Below are 22,428 nucleotides of genomic sequence, written 5' to 3' on the forward strand. Positions count from 1 at the left end.
TCAGGTTAAACATTTTCAAATCAACCTGTTCAGCGGTGTCAATCCACACTTCTGGAGCAGGTGTGGCCTAAGCCTGGGTTTTCTGGCTTAGTCCTTCGCCCAACCATCTTTAGCTGCTTCGTCAATTAACTTCCCTCTATCGTTAGGGCTGAAGTGGGGATGGTTGCTGATGATTGAAGCAAGAGATCTGCTAGACCTCAGCTGATCATCTACTTCAACACCATATTCCAGCACTATTCCCATACAAGAACATAACAACCAGGACAGTTCAGCCCCAGACTCAACTCCTGCCCATTCTCCGTAACTTTTCAACTGATTACTAACTAAAAAATTATCTATCACCTATTTAAATTTACTGGATGTCCCAGCATCCCAGAAGAAATTTCTCATCTCAGTTTTAGGATAAGGAGTAGCAGATTGAAAACAAAAACTTCTTTTAATTAGATTAGATTCCCTACAGTGTAGAAACGGGCCCTTTGGCCCAACAAGTCCACACTGCCCCTTGAAGCATCCCGTCCAGACCCATCCCCCTATAACCCACACACCCCTGAACAGTATGGGCAATTTAGCATGGCCGATCCACCGAGCCTGCACATCTTTGGACTATGAGAGGAAACCGGAGCACCCAGAGGAAACCCACGCAGACACGGGGAGAATGTGCAAACTCCACACAGACAGTTGCCCAAGGGTAGAATTGAACCTGGGTCCCTGGTGCTGTGAGGCTGCAGTGCTAACCACTGAGCCTCCGTGCCGCCTCCAGCTTCCTGTTTTCTATTGTCTCAAAAGAAGAAACATCCGTTATCTACTTTGTCAATCCCCTTGAGCATCTTATATAACTCAATTAAAGATACAGAAATATAGAAAATTACACATGTTCACTACCTTATGGGTGAATAAATAGTTCCTCATTTCAGTCCTAAATCACTCAGACAGACAGTGACCTTTGTTTCTAGACTCCCCATTGAAAGAAAAATGTTCTCCCTGCATCTAGTCTGTCTAGCCCTATTGTATATATTTGTATAAATTTCAGAAAGATTCCTCACATCCTTCTAAACTACAGCGAATACAATCAAACCAATCTCCCCTTGTCATACAAATTAGTGAGAATCTTGCTGGTGGGACGAGGCTGGCTGGACCATCAATTGCAGAATGGCTTATTTCCATGCTGTACTTTCTATGTAATTCTACGTTTGCTTGGTTAATGCAGCTCAATCCATATTTGACCCATACTCAGCCTGTTCATTTTGGGCACCAGGCCTCATTGTCTTACTGTCTGTGAGCTGATATAAGCATTAAGACTTAACATTTTCAGCATTATTCTTCTTCAAAGAAGAGAACATCTTGCAGTTCTGAAGAAAAGTCAAACCAGACACTAAATGTTAACTCTCCACAGATGGTGCCAGACTTACTCAGTTTCTCCAGCATTTCCCATTTTATTTCAGATTTCCAGGATCCGCAGTAATTTGCTTTTAATCTAGTGTCATTCCTCCTAACCTACGAAGATAAGTTAGGTAAAGGGGAAGTACAACGAGATCTAGGTGTTCTTGTACATCAGTCAATGAAAGCAAGCATGCAGGTACAGCAGGCAGTGAAGAAAGCTAATAGCATGCTGGCCTTCATAACAAGAGGAATTGAATCTGGGAGCAAAGAGGTCCTTCTGCAGCTGTACAGGACCCCGGTGAGACCACACCTGGAGTATTGTGTGCAGTTTTGGTCTCCAAATTTGAGGAAGGACATTCTTGCTATTGAGGGAGTGCAGCGTACGTTCACGAGGTCAATTCCCGGAATGGCGGGACCATCATATGTTGAAAGATTGGAGTGACTGGGCTTGTATACACTAGAGTTTAGAAGGATTAGAGGGGATCTCATTGAGGCATATAAGATTATTAAGGAATTGGACACTCTGGAGGCAGGAAGCATGTTTCCGCTGATGAGTGAGTCCAGAACCAGAGGACACAGTTTAAAAATAAAGGGTAGGCCATTTAGAACAGAGTTGAGGAAAAATTTCTTCACCCAGAGAGTGGTGGATATATGGAATGCTCTGCCCCAGAAGGCAGTGGGGACCAAGTCTCTGGATACTTTCAAGAAAGAGATGGATAGAGCTCTTAAGGATAGTGGAATCAAGGGTTATGGGGATAAGGCAGGAACAGGATACTGATTGTGGATGATCAACCGTGATCATAATGAATGGTGGTGCTGGCTCGATGGGCCAAATGGCCTACTCCAGCACCTATTGTCTATTGTGTATTGTCTACAATTTTAAACTTTGCTTTAAACTTCCTCTTTTGATACTTTAATTAGGTCAAAAGATCAGTCTTTTTAAAAGGAAACCCAAAAATGAGGAAAGGAGAGAAAAACAAGAATGGGAAATACTTAGTAACTGAATATTTCTAATCACATATTGATGCCAATAAGGATCAGGGATTTGTACAAATAATACTTTAAAATGTGAAAACACAGCAGGAGCTACATTAGCGTAGCTCAAATTGTCCAAATGAGGGATGGGGAAGTCAAGTCTTTAACTGACTGCGAGACTGTCAGAGCAATAAAACTGATGGATCCCTGAATACACACAGCTGTACCTGAGCCTCAAAATGACTATTACATTTCCTTACACGTTGGGAGTATTTTCATTAAGTAATACATTTGGTCAATTGGCCATGTCAACCAAAACTCAGCGGTAGTAATTCTACCTGAGTCTGTGACTCATGGATGCATATGCCACTCAAGTACTTCATCCAGGCCAACACATCATTGCAGTACTAAGTGAGTGCTGCACTATTGGAGGTGTTGTCTTTGAGATGAAATATTAAATCAAGACCCCTGCCTTACAACTCAGCTGTCTGAAAAACTTCCCATTCTTTTCATCAAAGAACTATAGGAGAGTTCATCCAATTGACATTCATTCCATAACAAGCACCTAAAATTTATTCCGTAGTTATTACTATATCACTGTTGGTGCGATCTAGAGTGACTGCATTTCTAAAGAATCTTTTGGTGCAAACTCAAATGTCCTGGAATTGAGCAAAGTACATTTTAAATTTTAAATACAAGTCGACTTTTATTTCAGAGCGTAAGTACCATCTCCAGTCAGTGTGAAACTTAATTTTCTGATTTAAATGGTCAGCACTTTGGAGAAAGTGACCATAACTCGGTTATGTTTACTTTAGTAATGGAAAGGGATAAAAACATGCCACAGGGCAAGAGTTATAGATGGGGGAAGACCAGTTATAATGCAATTAGGCAAGACTTAGGAGGTATAGAATGGGTGAGCAAAATGCAGGGGATGGGGACAAATGAAATGTGGAGCTGGTTTAAGGAACAGATATAGCATGTCCTTGATAGGTATGTCCCTGTCAGGCAGGAAGGAAGCGATAAGGTAAGGGAACAGTGGTTTACTAAAGAAATTGTATCTCTTGTTAAGCGGAAGAGGGAGGCTTATGTGACGATGAGATGAGATGGTTCAGATGAGGCGATGGAGAATTACAGATTAGCTAGGAAGGATTTAAAGAGAGAGTTAAGAAGAGCAAGGAGGGGACATTAGCAGGTAGAATAAAGGAGAAACCTAAAGCTTTCTATAGGTATGTGAGGAATAAGAGGATGGCTAGGGTAGGAATAGGGCCAGTCAAAGACAGAAGTGGGAAATTGTGTGTGGAGCCTGTGGAGATTGCTAAATGATTATTTCTCATCTGTTTTCACGGAGGAACAGGAGAATATTGTAGAGGAAATGACTGAGTTACGGGCTACTAGAATTGAAAGGATTAAGATTAGTAAGGAGGAGGTATTATCAATTCTAGAAGGTGTGAAGGTAGATAAATCCCCTGGGCCAGAAGGGATTTTTCCGAGGATTGTCTGGGAAGCTAGGGAAGAGGTGGCGGAGTCTTTGGCCTTGATCTTTGAGTTCTCATCGTCTACAGGTTTAGTACCAGAGGACTGGAGGATTGCAAATGTTGTGCCCTTGTTCCAGAAGGGCAGTAGGAATGACCCAGGTAATTACAGACCCGTGAGCCTTACGTCTGATATAGGAAAAGTTTTGGAAAGGATTATAAGAGACAGGATTTATAATCATCTAGCAAACAACAATTTGATTGGAGATAGTCAGCATGGATTCGTCAAGGGCAGGTCGTGTCTCACAAACCTCATTGAGTTTTTTGAGAAGGTGACCAAGCATGTGAATTAGGGAAGGGCAGTTGACGTGGTGTACATGGACTTCAGTAAAGCCTTTGATGAGGTTCCACATGGTAGGCTATTTGAGAAAATACAGAGGCACAGGATTGAGGGAGATTTAGCAGTTTGGATTAGAAACTGGCTTTCTGTAAGAAGGCAATGAGTGGTGGTTGATGGAAAATATTCGGCCTAGAGTCAGGTCACTAGTGTTGTGCCTCAAGGATCTGTTTTTGAGACCACTGCTGTTTGTCATTTTTATAAATGACTTTGACGCAGGCATAGGTGGATGGATTAGTAAGTTTGCAGATGACGCTAAAGTCAGTGGAGTGGTGGACAGTGTGGAAGAATGTTGCAGATTGCAGGGAGGCTTGGGTAAACTGCAGAATTGGGCTGAAAGGTGGCAAATGGAGTTTAATATGGATAAATGTGAGGTGATTCACTTTGGGAAGAATAATAGGAAGGCAAAATACCGGGTCAATAGAAAGATTCTTGGTAGTGTGGATGGGCAGACGGATCTTGGTGTCCATGTTCATAGATCCCTGAAAGTTGCCACCCAGGTTGATAGTGCTGTTAAGAAGGCTTATGGCGCATTAGGTTTTATTGGTAGAGGGATTGAGTTCCGGAGCCATGATGTCATGCTGCAACTGTACAAAACACTAGTGCGGCCTCATTTGGAATATTGCACGCAGTTCTGGTCGCCTCATTACAGGAAGGATATGGTAGCATTGGAAAAGGTCCAGAGGAGATTTACCAGGATGTTGCCTGGTCTGGAGCGCAGGCCCTATGAAGAAAGGCTGAGGGACTTGGGTCTGTTCTGATTGGAGAGAAGAAGGCTAAGAGGGGATTTAATAGAGACATACAAGATGATCAGAAGATTAGATACGGTGGACAGTGAGAGTCTTTTTCCGAGGATGATGGCTTCAGCTTGTACAAGGGAGCATAGCTACAAATTGAGGGGTGATAGATTTAAGACAGATGTCAGAGGCAGGTTCTTTACTCAGGGAGTGGTAAGGGCATGGAACGCCCTGCCTGCCAATGTAGTTAATGCGGCCATATTAGGGGCATTTAAACAGTCCTTGGATAAGCATATGGATGATGATGGGATAGTGTAGGGGGAGGGGCTTAGATTAGTTCACAGGCCAGCGCAACATCAAGGGCCGAAGGGCCTGTTCTACGCTGTATTGTTCTATTGTTCTAAATCATGATGCTACCAAGGTAGACAGAGGCAGAAGCAGAACCTTATTACTCAAGAAATCCTTTATTAGTTATCCTGGGGTAATTTATCATCACTAAAGTGAAAGTTAACAGAACTGCTGTGTCAGTGATCACCCAAAGTGGACTCTCTGTTTTGTGGCCCTGTACTTTACGAATATCTTTCAACAGGATTCTTCCACTTGCTTTACTTCATATCCTACTTCCTCAATACAGCACAGGACATAACAGCTGCAACAGTCAACCAACTTCCCGTTCCACTCAGCTCCCATAGAAGGCACATTAACCCCTTTGAGGACATTAATGTAAATCATGTCTCATCAGAAATTAAACATTGATAGTATTGGAGTGGCACAGCAAGTGCAAGAACCAAGTTAGCACATCACATTCCAAATCATGTTATAAACTGTCTTTGTGATGTGTTTAATGCTCACATTTGCTGCCAAGTAAGAATGTCTTTCCCAATAGAGGCATGTGTCAACTTGATGAACACAGGAAAAGGAGGAAGTAAGCAAATTTAACCCAAAAACTAACTAATGATATAACAGCAAAACATGGAAAATCTTTCACATTGTACATGAAGCAAGCCAAAGCTTAGACTTTACTCTACATACATGAGTTGTCACTAGCTTCATGTCAAATGAGTTTGCATAAGTTTGCAAACTCAAGTTGTGTGGCTTACGCAAGCTTATTTGCAAACACCCTCACCCCATCACTGTGATAATACCGATGCGGAAACTCAGTTACTTCATTTAACACCAGGAGCAGAAGCAAGTTTCCCAAGGCACATCTGAGGCTGTTTCTATCCATTTTAAAATGTTTTTCCAAATAAGAAAATTTAAATTCTTTCACAGGATGTAAATGTGGCTGGTTACACCAGATTTGTCTATTGTTAATTGACCTTAAAGTGGTAATGGCGAGCCGTCTTCTTGAACCTCTGCTGAAGTTATAGTGTAGATGCACAGTACTGTTAAGAATAGAGCTCCAAGACTTTGAATCACTGAAAGTGTGGGAATGGCAATATATTTCCAAGTCAAAATGACGAGAGGTCTGGATGGGAATTTGTAGGTGTTCCCATGTATCTACTACCTTCTCCTTCCAAGTTGTAAAGGTCTCATATTTGGATGCTGTGCCAAAGAAACCTGGCTCTAAAAAGACTTAAGGTCCAAATTCCCACTTCTCTTTTCATTGCTGTAATTCATGTGTTCAACTGACTTATGTCTTTGTCCTAAATTAAACGAGAAGAGGTATTCACTGAGTTCAAACTCATTCATTATCAACACCTAATCTCAAACCAGAGTCTGAGAGAAATGTTAAAGCTCTGAAAGCAGAACCTAGCAAATCTGACAATGCATACTGCGGCAAAATTAATGACTTGCCAGATTTTCAGATGCATAGCGAATAGCTGGGAGTGTTGTATAATCTCAAGGCAAATCCTGACATTCAAATATATAGTCTGGAGAGACTGGTGCAGTCATATGCCACTGATGTGACTACAATATTAAAATGCTTACTGCGCTCAATGATGGTTCAAGTTTATATCTGTACATCTGCTATTCTATATGACCGCAGAGCCACATTCAACAGCTAGTTGCAGAGACATTCGATGGACTTGTGTAAGGGTGGTAAACTGCCTGATATTATATATGATATAAATTGTTTTCATTGCTCTGAGTCCATGCATATCCACCCAATATACACAAAGCAAATGATACTTCATGCTCTACTTATCTATGATTGGTTCTGCACAACATAATTTCAACAAATGGAGGCGTTGACTGGTCAAACAGTTCAAAATACTACATAGGCTGGAATCTTTTGCAGTGTGTCATGTTCTCTACAGGTTAAAAGTTCTTCCCCTGTATGTCAAAAAATGTAAAGAGACAAAGTATTACATCTTTACAATTAGATCCTAATGCACATCATGGATATGTGCCCATTTAAGGTTAACAGGATGGCGATGGATGACAACAAAATTCCAAAACAGAAACAACACCATCAGGACAGAAAATGGACAGAGCTGCAAATGAAGACTGTTATGTATGTGTTCTGCCATGAAGAATTTTTAATATATCATTCCTTCATATTTTCAGGGCATTGCAAAACCCTTAAACCAATCAGTTACCTTAGAAGTAGAGTCTCCAGTCATTTCTCACTTTGTGGGATTCTGCTGTTCTTTTTGCCTGCATAGCAATCTACTTTTTTTGTTAGTTGAGGGAGAAAGGGAATTTTTCTGATCTGGGGTGTCAAATAGATGCAAGGGTGGTGATTTGGCAGGTTCATGCTGGAACGGGAAATAGAAACATGCCCAGAATTCAGAATCCACTAAGGAGCATCCTCTCCAGTTACAAGGCCCGGTGTATCTCCTTCATTCCTCATAGCTTAGCCTTACTGCCTTCTCCATAACTTTCTTGATGCCACTGAAGAACAGCAGGCAATAAAAAACTACCCACATACCTGAGGGAGGTAGTTATCCATCAAACATGGCAACTATCATAAAGTGGCACAAAAGACCTCCAGGAATCCAAAACAGAGCAAGCAGCAATCCAGAATAAGGCAAAGTCACCAAAAAACAGGTATCTTGCAATTTTAGCATGGTCTTTCAATTTTCTTAGCTTAGGTCTCATCTTGCAGTTGCATACCTGATTTTTGATGAGTCATATACAAATATGTTGGGCTTGACAACCATGACAAAAAATTTCAATCCTGATATTTTTGGCTCCAACTGTTGGCGCTTTTCTGGTATATGCAGGTATGCAACTATGTGTGCAATTCTTCTCTTCTCAAGAAAATGTTGGTGGTACAGAAGTAGCCAGAGACACAAGCTGTACAGGGTCAAAGGCAGAAAGATCTCTAGACTTTCAGTTCTGAAGTGTCATACCAGACTCAATGTTAACTCTGTTCTTCTCTTTCCACCTGCTGAGTTTCTCCAGAATTCTCTGGTTGATTTAAGAATTAATGAGGTATTAATACATGCAAACAAGTTTCTTGCTGCTCAGAGGTGAGATTCTTATCTCATTGTTTAAATTTGAAGCTCCTAGTGAATAAGGTGTAGGAGTGAGTGACTGTCCTTTTCCCCCAGGACCACTAGAAGACAACACAGCACCAAACAACGCTAGCCTAGTCTGAAGTAGCCATCCAAGTCAGTGTAGTATCCACAGTCCAGAGCAACACACAGCAATGCCTCCAGAAGGTTAATGACCTTCTACACTCTGCAAAGGTATGTGCTAACATCTTCTCGCTGCTACCTCATACTCGCTAATTGTGTTGCTGTACTCATCTTCGATAAAAGGTCTACCACTCTCACTCTGGTATCCAGTATCTTTTTTCAATGGCGCTGTTCGATACCAAACCCCAAACTTTCCTGGTCTCTGTGCTTCATATTCAGTCACTCTGGACATCTTAGCTCTGTTCCTGATTTAGACCAGCCTGAATGGATTTCTGTGCCATTCCCCAACTGATTTATGGATAATCCACGGACTGGCGTAATGGACCAGACCAGACCCCCTGAAAATATTTTAAAATGTAGCCTAGACCCTAAGACCTTTCCTTATTTTAAAGGTAATATGAAGTGTTGAGTTCCAGATGCAATGCGACTGGTTAAACTACACAATGTTAAGCAAATCACAATTTATTTGAATACAATAGTTAAAATGCAAGCAAAACAAAGAGGAATTTAAATATCTTAATTATTGAAAAACTTCACCAAACAACAGAGACAATGCCAAGCACAAAGTAACTGTCCCAATATAGTATTATCCCTTAAACACACCCCTTGGCAAAAAGGCAAACTCAGACACAGATTCTCACATGCAGTTCTCCAATCCAGGAAGAAGAAAACATCATGAGAAAATTCAGAGAAAGTAGCAGCAAGGAGACATTCACTGAAGCTTTCAACTCTTTTGAAATCCCCGAGGCTTCTGCTTAAAACTAAACCTAAAAAAATCTAGAAAGCCTGGCCAGTGACAGCTGGCCACACCCAGGCTGCTTCTCTTGTTCTAACTTTAAAAAAAATCCCAGGCCTCACAAATTGTTTACTTCCTTAGATACAGCTCCGATCCTCTGCCTCACAACCTCACTTCAAAAAATAGTCAAAATAACAGCATCGTCACACTAATTGTATTTAATTTGCAGAACTAATAATGGCCAATTCCCTGGGCTGACTATGACAGCACTTCTGAGTGATCATAGTCCTTTGTCCAGGCAAGTTGACTACCTCCCTCAGACTTGCAGTCTGACCATTTGATTGAGGCCTATGGAGTATATGTACCACACCAGATACTGGCATATGCTGTAGGTGTGACACTGACATATCAGTGCTATACACCAACATGTCAAACCCCTTGAGTGATAAGTGATGGCAAATATAATAAGCTGCCTGTCCTTTTGTCCATGCAAAAAGGCAGAGATGCTGTCAGTATTCAAGTAAAGCACAAAATATGTGAGCACTTAGAAAGCGAATGAAGCCCAAATCTCATTCTCTTATGATGTATGAGATAGGTGCCTATCCCTGCACGCAGAGCAGCCTGCCAACAGCATTGCAATATGATTTGTTACCTTCTCATAGTGTTCTGTGCTGAAAATGCTGAGCTGTGTTCTGAGTGCCATGAGGATGTAGTCAGGCTAGTGCGTTGCAATTGCTGGGGTGCATGGATGGAGGGCGCCCTGAGGTGTTGGGAAATATTGGCTAGAATGAAGGCCCAAAGAATTCACAGCAAGCTGCAGCTGCCAGTCAGCACAGTGGCTTTCAGGTCAGGAATTTCACCATCTAGTTTCTCACCAGATCGTTGGAGAAGAGTAACCTGTATATAAATGAAGCCAGATTAGATAATAATGGGGCCTTTATTGCTTACAAGGAAGATTCACCTTTGAAATTTTAAGGGGAAAATGAAACTTATTTTCCTCAACATCGAGAATGCTACTTTTTCATTCTTATTGTACCTTCTCAATTTTCTCACCCTTGCCCATGTTAGGCAAATATTTGGCACCATCGTCCTCAGTGTGAACTGCAGTAAAGCTTGGCAGAGGCTGAGGTGAACAGAAGACTGTTCAGACTGTACAGACCAAGGTATAGGAGGTTTAAATTCCTTGGGCCTCTAAGTTTCCAACCTCACTCCAGTGGGGACAAGTATCGGGTATTTGGAGTTTGCCAATATTTTCAGGTGCTATCAGGAACATGGACAACATGAGTAAAGTAGGATAGAATAGCTGGACACTTAACTTATTCATTATAATACTGTTGTTCTACTTAATTTACAGCTGAAAGAACAGAACAAATGGAATGTAATAAGGAAAGGACTGGTGACAGAATAAGGAAAGTTAAGTGCATTTTAATTGGAGTGAGGCATAACTGTGTGCTGAATAGATAAATAAATCATTGCTGCAACCAACAGAAGAGGCTGTAAAGAGAACAGGAGCCAATTAACCCCTCCTCTCCTGGGATGTGACAGGTTGTACATTGTGTACCTATGGGTTTGGGCAAGACAATGTTGATTGGAAGCACCATGCAAAAGGGCTTTTTTTCAAGATTACATCTCTGCCATGGATGTCCATGTGTTGACATATCAGAGAAGCCTCAGCATGGCCCACTGCTACTCTTCATTCTCCTTGAATACACCTAAAGATAACCAGTGTTCACTCCATTCATCTCTCTCCAATGGCTCTCCTTGTTCCTTTGCCATGTTGAACAAAGCACAGGACTGATCATAAAATGAGAGGCTGGATGAACACAGCAGGCCAAGCAGCATCTCAGGAGCACAAGCTCCTGAGATGCTGCTTGGCCTGCTGTGTTCATCCAGCCTCTCATTTTATTATCTTGGAATTCTCCAGCATCTGCAGTTCCCATTATCACAGGACTGATCATTATGTGAGAAACTCTGTTTCATTAGAAGGGATAGGTGCATAATTCCCTAGGGCAAGAAAGCAAAGCACATGAAATAGAAAGTACAATGGCATTGTTTGTTCTGTTCATCTAATTCCAGATAGGCAACACAAGCCACATCTTCAATGGAATTTTGTCATTATGCAGGACCCATTTCCAGAGGCTATAGTGGGTTGAACAATTAGGGCACTAGCAAATGCCTCATAAAAAAAGGAGTCAAGACAGCCTGCCTAGAATATTCCACAAATTAGCACGAATCATTGACAGCAGTCACAGTGACGTGGTCCCAGTGAAATTAAACACTCAGAATGGAGTCATTTCTGAAGAAGGGTCTAGGCCCGAAACGTCAGCTTTCCTGCTCCTCTGACACTGCTTGGCCCATTGTGTTCATCCAGCTCTATACCTTGTTAACTCAGAATGGAGTCCTTTCTTAATGCAAATGTCTATTTCCTCAGATGGAATCTTAAAGGCTATAATCAACTGCAATCAGCTACTGCATATATTGGAAGCAAGTGAGAAAAACAGAGAAATCCCCCCATAGTGGACTTGCTTCACCAGTGTAAAAACCAACATAAAGACATTCCCTCATGTCCCGATCATCTTCCTCCTGCGTTGCACATATGTATGATCAAATTAAGAAATTCTATAAATGTCACCAGTTTTCCAGAATACATTTCTAGAATTCCATGCCCTGTATACTTTTTACATTATTTTTTCCCATACTTAAAATTAGGGTAGTTGAAATTCCCAACCATTACTACTTCATGTTTGAGCAATTTGATTGACATGATCTGATAATGACTTAAGATACTCTGTCACTAATTTGTTTAATTGTGGTCATAATTGTCATGTAGGAAGCCAATTTTCATACAGCAAGATCCCACAAACAATGCATTGCTGACACTTATTGAAAGATAAATATTAGCTATACAACAACTTGCATTTATATGATCATTGTTAAACATAGCAGAACATAGAGTCATACTGTCATAGAGATATACAGCATGGAAACAGGCCCTTCGGTCCAACTCCTCCATGCTGACCAGATATCCTAAATAAATCTAGTCCCATTTACCAGCATTTGGCCCATTTCCCTGAAAACCTTCCTGTTTATATACCCACCCGAATACCTTTTAAGTGTTTTAATTGTACCAGTCTCTACCACCTCATCTGATGGCTCATTCCATAAATTCATCACCCTCTGCGTGAAAAAGTTGCCTCTTAGGTTCCTTTTAAATCTTTCCCCTCCCATCTTAAACCTATATCCTCCAGTTTTAGACTCCACTGCTCATGTCAGGATGAAGAAAAAGGGCATCATTAGGCAAAGTAAAATTAACTATCCAAAACACATTTCATATTCCTATACTTTTTTACTTAATATTCATAATAGATTCCCCTTATAAATGGCAAGGGTCTAGGCCAGAAACGTCAGCTTTTGTGCTCCTAAGATGCTGCTTGGCCTGCTGTGTTCATCCAGCTCCACACTTTGTTATCTTGGATTCTCCAGCATCTGCAGTTCCCATTATCTCTCTCCCCTTATAAATTAATTTGTTTTGCTTCAATGACTGTAGCAAGGCATTCCTTACCCTATAACCTGTGGGAAACTAACCTCTTCATGACAATTCTAAACTAACAACCCAACCAATATTAAAACACCTTTCTCAACTCTCATCTAATTTCTTACAAATAATCTGGTGTCTATGATTCTGGATTATCAATTATCTCCTCATAATTGCAATAGACCATCCCTTGCATCATCTTAGCAAATGCCCTTTCTGTAGTTGAGTTGTTGGATGGTTTTTTCTTCCTCCTAGTGATACCCTTCAGCATTTGTCCACTGAGTTATAAGCAGCTTTTTCCAATTCCCATGGAACATTTCATTCGAAATTCTACGACAATACTCCTGGATGTTTTTCAAATCTGTCACTTCAGATTTGTCAGCAAAATTTAAGATTTGAAATATAATGACTTGTATAAAGAAAACAAAGTTGGATGCAGCACTGGCCCTGGAATAAGTTTTTTTTTAAAGTCATTCTGTGGAATGTAGAAATTCCTGGCTCAGCCTGCATTTGCTGCCTATTGGAGTATCCTTGAGGAGGTGATTGTCAGGTCCTTTCCTGACTAGCCTCATTCTGTTTAGTACACTTGCAATGTTGCAAGGGAGGAAGTTCCAGAATTTTGATATAAAGGATATACAGTAATTCCAAGTCAGGATTGTCTGTGGTTTAGAGGGAAATTGCAAGCTGTGATGGAAGCACATTTCTGCTGTCCTTGTCCTTTTAAGAAGTAGAGATCATAAGCCCTGGATAATTATTTCCCCCCTATTTAATTTCTCCTGCTTGCAACCTACCACAGACATCCCTTTTGTGTTTTTCCCACCCTTTCCCATCCCCATTTTGCACTTGCTCAAAACATACCAGGAATGAGGGATTTTAGATACAAGGAAGGATTAGGGAAATTGGGCTGATTCTCCTTGGAGCACAGAAGGTGACTTCATTGAAGTATTCAAAATTGTCAACAATTTTACAGGTCAAGGAAGGATATTCTGTTTCCACTAGTTGGTATGTCAGTAACTAAGGGTCACAATTTCAGTATGGTCAGCAAAAGAGCTAGGAGTGAGATGAAGGGGAACTTCTTTACCAAGTTGTCAGGATTCGGAATGCATTGCCTAGGAGAGTTGTAGAAATGGGTTCTGTCCGGAGATCTAAATAAAGAGCTGGATATATATTTGAAAGCAATGAATTTAAGGATTACAGAGGTAGAGCGGGAGAATGGGATGACTTGTGTAGCTCTTTCACGAGCTGGTGGAGGCATGACGGGTCAAATAGCCTTCTTCTGTACTGAAAAATATTGTGATTCTACATTACGTTTCTTACTTGTCCCAGTTGTCAGGAAAGGCCACAGTTGAACCTTGAATTCACAATCCAGAGATTCACTAAGACCTCCTGAATACTTCCAAGAACTTCTCAATTTCCACCATCAATGATATTTTGCTATTATATCAGATGTGTTTGTAGTTTCTATACTATTCAGCATTATTCAAAATGATGCCCTTGCCAGGTGATTAGTGAACCAATCTGTCAAACGTTTATTGCGCTCTAACATACGGTTTCCAATTCATTTTAAAGTTAAACTGGGTATCTGATTACAGTAAAAACAAATTCAAGCTATCAGTAAAAGATGCTTTATCTGATGTCTGCAGGATTTCAGTATGAAATTCATGCGCAGTAAGCCCAATAAATCATCCCCAAATTGACAAAATCAGTCAAAAGAGCCAAATATAAAGGGGTTCCAAACATCAGACATTGCTCTTGAAGAGTTGAAGGTTAAAACACAATTTAGGGAGGGATTTACAATACTTTGCTTCTCAAAGTTCTTTGCCATATACTTATTGTTGACAATAGACATCTCACATGGAAAATTCTTTAACAAGAACTCTCATCAGGACTTTAAAATTATACCTCTGCCTCCACAAAACTCATAAACACCATGATCTTCATTGTTTTTAATGCTACTTTGCCTTTTTTAATGGTATTAATGTTATACGCACCATTTACAACAGAGCATCACTGTGCCCACTAGGATCTGAAATAAGAAGCATTTGAGAGAAATCATGCCAAAAACACCAATCAATGAAAAAAATTTCTCTTTAAGATGCTGATGTTTCTGATTTTGTATTTCATTTTCATATCATGACAAGAAGGAAATCGCCATATTCACATCCCCACATTTACTAATTAAGCACTTTTGAAACAGTAATCACTATTGTTAAATTGACATTATTCCGATTATTAGCTCTGGCATTTCTGTAATGAAGGGCCCTATTTCATGAGGAAATGTATCAGAATTTTGCGCTTCAGGAGACAGGAGCTCATCACAATTGTTTAGATTGTTGAAAAATTCAGTTCAATCCTATTTTCTTTAAGTCATTCATTAAATTGCTGAAAAAGGTCAAAATTATGAGTGATTGTAATGGAGAAAAAAGGGAGAAACACTTCTTATTGACAGCAAGATCAGTGGCCATAGGACCGAAATATATTATAGTTGACAAAAGAATCAAGGGGAAGTGGGATGTTTTCTTACACCCTCATTGTGCAGAGTTGTGACCTGGATTGTACTGCCTGTAGAGAGATGGTGAAAATGCAGAAATACTTCCCAAAAAGGAAATTGCAGTTAATTGAAAAGAAAATACTTGCAGGGCTGTGGAGAAAGAGGTGGCAGATGGAGGCCACAAACATGCAAGAGCTTAATGACCTTCTTTCCATGCATTGTGATACCTTGAAAATCAAAACAAACAGCGGAAATAAAGCAACTAACAAAAAAAGGAAGGTAATGGTTTAATGTCTGCAGACTGTTTATGAGAAAAAGGAGGAATCTGTTAAAATTTTGTAAAAGATCACCGAACTGATGTAATGCAGAGGAAGTAGAAAATGGAAAATGATGTACTCATAGCCAAACCATCAGCAATCTGGGGAAATATTACACAAGGAAACTGATTTGCATTCATGAAGCACAGTTTACTCAGTTAATCAATCCAATTTAACTCATTCTGTAATTTGCACCTATAAAGTCAAAAGGTTATTAAATAGAAGTTGAGAAACTTGCGCTCAAACAACATTTAAAGTGTGGGACGGAGTTTCAGAGTATACAGTTCAGACTGCTGAAGGCTCAGTCAGCATGGAACAGGACTGGTAATCTCTTGTTCGAGAGACTAAAGTTGAAGGACCGACACAATCCCCAGAGCGGTTGTGGGGATGGAGAAGGTTACAACTGACTGTAACAAAAAATGTCGTTCATCTACAGAGGCGTCCCAAATGCAAATAGAGAATTTTGCAAATGCTTAGCAAGTGGATTCACACCAGAACAGAAAAAAGAGTCAACATCTAGAACACAGGGAGCAACGATTTCCTGGTGTACTTAATAATGAAGTCATTGCATCCAAACGATCAACACCCAGTTCTTGATTTTAAGGCCTACATTTTTTTTTACTATTTTCAGTCTTGTGTCATTAAAGAGGAAACAGAATTGATAAAAGTCTTTGTAATCTGAGATATGCAGAATAGCATTGCCTTCGTATTCCCTAAATACATAAACAATTGTATGCATCATTTTGGATGTTGTCATCTTCCTGCATATTCCAAATGTCTTTTGAAGTGGAAATAGATTTTAAAAACATTTGTGAAATAATTTGATGTACAATATTTGGCAGTTTAGATGCTGTGGTTAATTTTGGAAAGAAAGAAATATGAAAGTGCCAAAGGTAGCAGGCTGAGGTTTCGAAAACAAACAGTGAAACTGTACGCTGAAAAGACCCAAAAACAGCAATGTAAGTTTCCAAGTTATATTGAGTGATACTGATAGAAGGATAAGTAGTGGCCACCACACCAGGGATAAATCCCTTGCTCCCTTCTAAAATACTTCCATGGCATCTTTTGCCTCAACCCATGCTACAGACAGTACCCTCCGGTTAATGTCTCATTAGAAAGATGTCACCGCCGACACTGCAGCACTACCTCAGAATTGAGATGGCAATCTAAATATTGCAATTAACCCTGTATATTCTTAAACCCATATTCTACTGGCTGAAATGCTTTACTGAGCTTTCGCTATCATAGTGGCTTGTGCTGCGTGATTTTCATTCATTTTGTTTAAAACAAAACTGTATATGCTTTGGAAACATTAATCTGCAATGAATTAGATTGGGAAAGTGGGTAGGACTGGTTTCTTTATTCAATGGAAACACTCTTCCCTGCCAGATTGAACTAGTTAATAACAGAAGCTGGATGTAATGAGTGCCCACATTTTCCAGAACTGTGCACTGCACATTTTTACCATTTCTTGGGATTGTTCCAGGCTCTTTTGCTACTGCTGGATACATTCCAACATCTCACTGCAGTGCTGAATAACGTCCACAATGCAGCTTTGCATGTTTCGTACAAAAAAGGTCATATATAATTACTGAACACACACCCTTATTTCTGTGAAAGTTCCATGTATGAAGCACCCGAGTTGTAAGTGTGGGATCGGAAGTTGATCCAAATGGATAGTAATTTCCCTCTAAATGTTTGCTTCCCACTGTAGTCAGCAAAACTGGTTTGCCAATCTCAGGATTGTGCACAAAGTTACGATGCAACAAGTTTTAATCGTCACAGCACAAGTGAGACGGAGACAACAGAATTCTTTTTTAAAAAAAATAGAAGAGGGCTGATTCAGCAGCATTGAAATACTTGCCAAGGTCAGACTATCTAAGCAATTGGCAAACTGTGAACTAGAGCAAAAGAGGTGTTAAGCTGAAACTATATTAGTTTTCTAGGGGGCTCTTTCCCCAATACAGCCTGATGAGATCAAATCCTCTTAGAATAATTCAGGTCTCTCCTTTTCAAAAAGTATTTACAGAATTATTGTTGGTACAGCAGCATTGTTATAAGAAAGCATCTGTCTTACCTGATATTGGTATGTTGTCTCAGTTGGCCTTATTTAAACAAGGCTCATTCAGAGCTCTGTCAGAGAGCAAACTGAGGTTGTGAAACCAGGATTAATCATGTGTGGTGTAAACTATATCAGTAAGGAAGTACAGTTCAGTAATCAGGCTCCTCCTCTCCCATGTCACTTTGCATGAATTCCTAGTAACCATAGCGATGGCAGCTACACCTTCCCAGAATCTGGAGCCCTCCCTATAATCTCTGTTTATGAGTTGAATAAAGATCCCCAGCAGGTTTACATAACATTATTACTGTTGTACCCCACTGATTTGTACATGTGCACAATATACATGGTGCCACAGCGTGTGGACCAACATAGACAAAAAACAAAGAAGCATACTGTCTGTATTAATCTGGCAGTTTGTGGTTTCTGTGACCACCACACCTAAAGAATTTACACACAAGTTATAGCAAACTCCACATATAAATTCTATACATCTAAATACAGGCTGTGCACCCAGTCTACAGAAATGCTCAGGCCACTGCTGGAGACACCACCCACCAGATCCTGACCCCTTGAAGACTGATTCTGTCAGAGTTAAACTCCAGGCTTACTGCAAAGTGATGGACTCTTCATTGGCCTGCGCAATGGCCAAGTGAGCCATTTGGTTTAAGGGACTGAGGAATGGGCAACAAATGACAATCTTGCTGGTGATGTCCACATCCCATGACAGAATAAAGACTGGTCGAATTCCTCTACTCTGTCCAAGTGGATCCTTTAATGATTCAGCCATTGACTTGAATTTTGACCGTGTCCTATTCAGCAGGTGTCCAAATCAAATCTCCCATGACACTGGTTGAAGTCTAATTCTGTTGCTGCAGGCTGTAGTAGTAATATATTATTCTAAGCTGGTGTGAGTACAAAGAGTCCAGAAAATGCTTATTTGATAATCTATGATCCTTGATGAGATATGGGCATCACTGGACAATACTACCACAGGCGATAGTTCAGTCATTCATACTGCTGTGGGTCTGGAGTCACATGTAGGCTAGACCAGGCAAGAACAGCAGGTTCCCCTCCCTAAAACAGACATGAGTGAACGTGATGGGTTTTTACGATAGGCAGCACACTGTGGCTGAATAGCAACAACTGTAAGCATGAGGTGCAGCAAACAATACTAACATTGTCGCCAGGCTTGATAAAGCAGTTAAGCCATGTGGCCTGTTGTACCCACCATGAAACAGTCCTGCATTCGAAGATCTGCACAAAAAGGCACTGAGCCTGCCCATAAATGAAGATACAGCCAAAGGCTACAACAGGGAACGAATAAGCATAAGACAGGCACTGCGCTATGCCAATAGCAGTAAGCAGCCCATCAGAAACCGACGTAAATACAAGTTAATACATGAAGACCCAGAGTTGAACAAGTCCAAATCGTGGTTGAGCAAGCTTTCCACATTGTCAATATAATGCATGGGCTGAATATTACTTTTTGTACAATTGCCAATTTTATTGAGTTTCACTGAAGGGTTCTGTCTGCATCTTACCAAAATAGTTAAATTACCTACCACACTCCTTTCACCTGATTCTAGTGCTATTTTACCACCTGCTATTCCTATGAGAATTGCCAATCAGTGGATATCTGCTGAAAGGACAACATTCCTGGCACCCAAACCAAGGCTGTTGTGCATCTGGACATGTTGGTGTTGCCCTGCACCGGCATAATGGCACTGTAGCCACAAAGTCACTGCGCTCATGGCATGTGGCAGGTACTCCCTCGCACACACAGTACAATTCTCTCAACTTAGACACGGTTTAATCACTAGGTCACACCGTGTACTGTTTTTAGCTACATCTTGTCTACACACCCTGTCTAAATCACCACTACTCTGTAGCTTGACATTGTCCAGCAGAGGAGCATCACACCCAAGCATCCATTCAGACAATTCTAAACATCAGCTTTTATTTACTGACAACAAATGGATAAAAGCTGCAGTTCACCAAGACAATACAGACCAATTGCTTGCATGATAACCAATGATTGCAGTCCATGTTTGCAGGTGAATCCAGTTCTCATCCACAGAAACTGGATGTCACTCAGGCTCTGTCTGGTTTCACACACCCAATGCAGCTGAGCTCTGGCAAGCAAAAGGAGAACTTCCTCTTCCTCGATGTCCTAGTCCTGCTCAGAAAATGATTGCTCCCCTTCCTCAGCACAGTGCACATTGCCTCATCATCCGCTCCAGTTGCACAGAGCATAGCATACTGAGATGTTAACTGATGTCATACTGACAGGCTATTTTCCCTGGAGCATCAGAGGCTGAGGGGTGACGTCATAGAAGTTTATGAAATCATGATGAGCAAGTATAAGGTGAATAAGCATGGTCCTGTCCCTGGGGCAGGGGGATCCAAAACTAGAGGGCATGGGTTAAAGGTGAGAGGGGAAAGGTTTAAAAGAGATTTAAAGGGCAACGTTTTCACTCGGACAATCATGCGTGTATGGAATGAGCTGCCAGAGAAAGTGATGGAGGCTGGTACAATTACAACATTTAAAAGGCATCTAGATGCATATATGAATGGGAAGAATTTAGAGGGATTTGGGCCAAATGGCCAATTTGGAAAATGAGACTAGATTTATTTAGAATATCTCGTCGGCATGGATGAGTTGGATCAAAGGGCCTGTTTCTAAGCCTTATGAATCAATGATTCTATAAATGGTTCAAAAATCAATAATTATTCAATGTTGACTAGGCACCAGGATTTGATAGATATTCGTCTAAGGAAATTGAAAGAAGAGAATGGAAAGTGCAAAGGTACTGGCTGTAAATTTTCAGACTTCCTTAGACTTATGGTGGTGCAGAGGACAGAAGGATTACAAACGTTAATGCCTATATTGAAAAATGTGTGCAAGGATACATGGAGTAATTACACAGCTCAATTTCAGTGGTGGGGAATCTTCTAGAAATAATACTTCTGGCTAAAATTAGTGGTCACAAGGACACGTGTGGGTTGATTGGAGAAGCCAATATGAATCTCCTGAGAAGACAAAGCATTTTAACTGTCTTGGAGTTTTTGAGGAGGCAACTGAGAGTTGGATGAGAGTAATGCTGTTGATATCGCATATATGGATTTCAAAAAGGCATTTGAATCAAAGCTTGAAAATAAAAAGTAGTTGTATCTCATGGAATAAAAACAACAGCATCTATGTGTATAAAAAATTGTTTGAGTGACAAGAAACAGGGTGTGGTAATTAGTAGTTTATATTTGGTTGAGAAAAAGTTTGTAATGGATTTCCCAGAGGTCAGTATTGGAAGGCTTGCCTTTCGTGATATATTTAAATGATCTATATCTTTCAAGGGAAAATTTCAAACTGTGTAGCTGTTATAAAATGTGGAAGCATTGTAAACTACAAGGAAGAAGTGTAGAAAATTATGATGTAATTTATTTTATTTGGGAAATTAAGTTCCAAAGTGGAGGAAAATGGATTTTAATTTTCAGCTGTGAAGATCTGAGCTTCCTTCTTTAGGATAGTCTGAAAAATGTCACATCCATACTTAAAAAAACCATCACCCTAAGCATATTGTCTGTTGCCTATTGTGGACACAGCTAAATGTTTGCGAGTTTGTCCCTGTCACATTTACAGTGACCATATAACTTGATTGCCACTTGACATCCAATGACATCAGCATTGTTGAATTCCCCTCAAAGCAACATCCTGGGGCTTACTATTGACTAGAAGTCAAGCTAAGCTAATGATATAAATATTGCAACTACAAAAGCATGTCAGAGTTTGGAATCCTGCAGTTCATAACTCAGCTCCTAACTTCCAAAAGCTGATCGGCCACCTATGAGACACAAACCAGGAGTGCGATGGAATACTCCCCACTTTCCTAGATGAGATCCACTCCAACAACGCTCCAGGCTTGACGCTATCCAAGACAAAGCAGCCGGCTTGTTTGGTGCCACATCCACAAACATTCATTCCCTTTACCACTGACACTCAGTAGCTGCAGTGTGTACTATCTGTAAGATGCCCTACAGAAAGTCAAAGATTTTTAGTCAGCACCTTCCAAACCCACAATCTCTTCCATCTAGAAGGACAAAGGCAGCAGGTATCTGGGAACACCACCACCTGTAATTTCCCCTGCATTGCCATTCACTATCCTGACCTGGCAATATATCAATATTCCACCAATGTTAAAATCCTGGAAATCCCTTCTTAATAGCATTCTGGGTGCACCCACACCAAATAGACGGCAGCAGTTCAATGAGGCAGCTCAGGACCATCTTCTCGAGGGCAGTTAGGGAATGGGTAATAAATGGAGGCCTGCCTGCGATGTCCATGTTCCATGATTTAATTTTAAAAAGTCACAACACCTCAAGTAATTCACAGTACGTCCAAAACTTTGAGATGTGATTGCATAAAATTCAAACCATAGTGAGATCGAACTATTCATGAAATGTCCAATTGTCAGTGTTCATTATAAATAATATCCAAGATACATCTTTGCACCCTATCATTTGTGGGCTCAATCCCTTTCCCACACCCTCTCTAAATTAGGTACTTAGAACCTCGCTCAGACGCTATCTCTGGTCTTAAATTCTGCCTTTTTCCTCCTCCCCGTACCTCTGATCTTGCATATTTGTCCTCTCTCCCAATCCCTCCCCACCCAAGTCCCCATTTTGAGATCTCACCCCTGCTTCAATCTCCCAATAATGGCATTGGCCAGTTATGTTTCCGATTT

The 22,428-nt window shown here is 40.6% G+C and overlaps 1 protein-coding gene across 2 annotated transcripts in view; it reads right to left on the reverse strand.

Annotated features, from left to right (window-relative positions):
• The window catches only part of LOC125451808 (ALS2 C-terminal-like protein), a 92,986-nt gene extending 75,170 nt beyond the window's left edge, over positions 1–17,816 (reverse strand). For both annotated transcript variants that reach the window (XM_048529408.2, XM_048529407.2), the window contains exon 1: positions 17,705–17,816. The gene's annotated coding sequence lies outside the window, so the exon portion shown is untranslated. The remainder of the gene's footprint in view (positions 1–17,704) is intronic.
• Between the last annotated feature and the right edge of the window lie 4,612 nt (positions 17,817–22,428).

This window comes from Stegostoma tigrinum, chromosome 5 (genome assembly GCF_030684315.1).
Source record: "Stegostoma tigrinum isolate sSteTig4 chromosome 5, sSteTig4.hap1, whole genome shotgun sequence".
In the NCBI taxonomy this organism is placed as follows: Eukaryota; Metazoa; Chordata; class Chondrichthyes; order Orectolobiformes; family Stegostomatidae; genus Stegostoma; species Stegostoma tigrinum.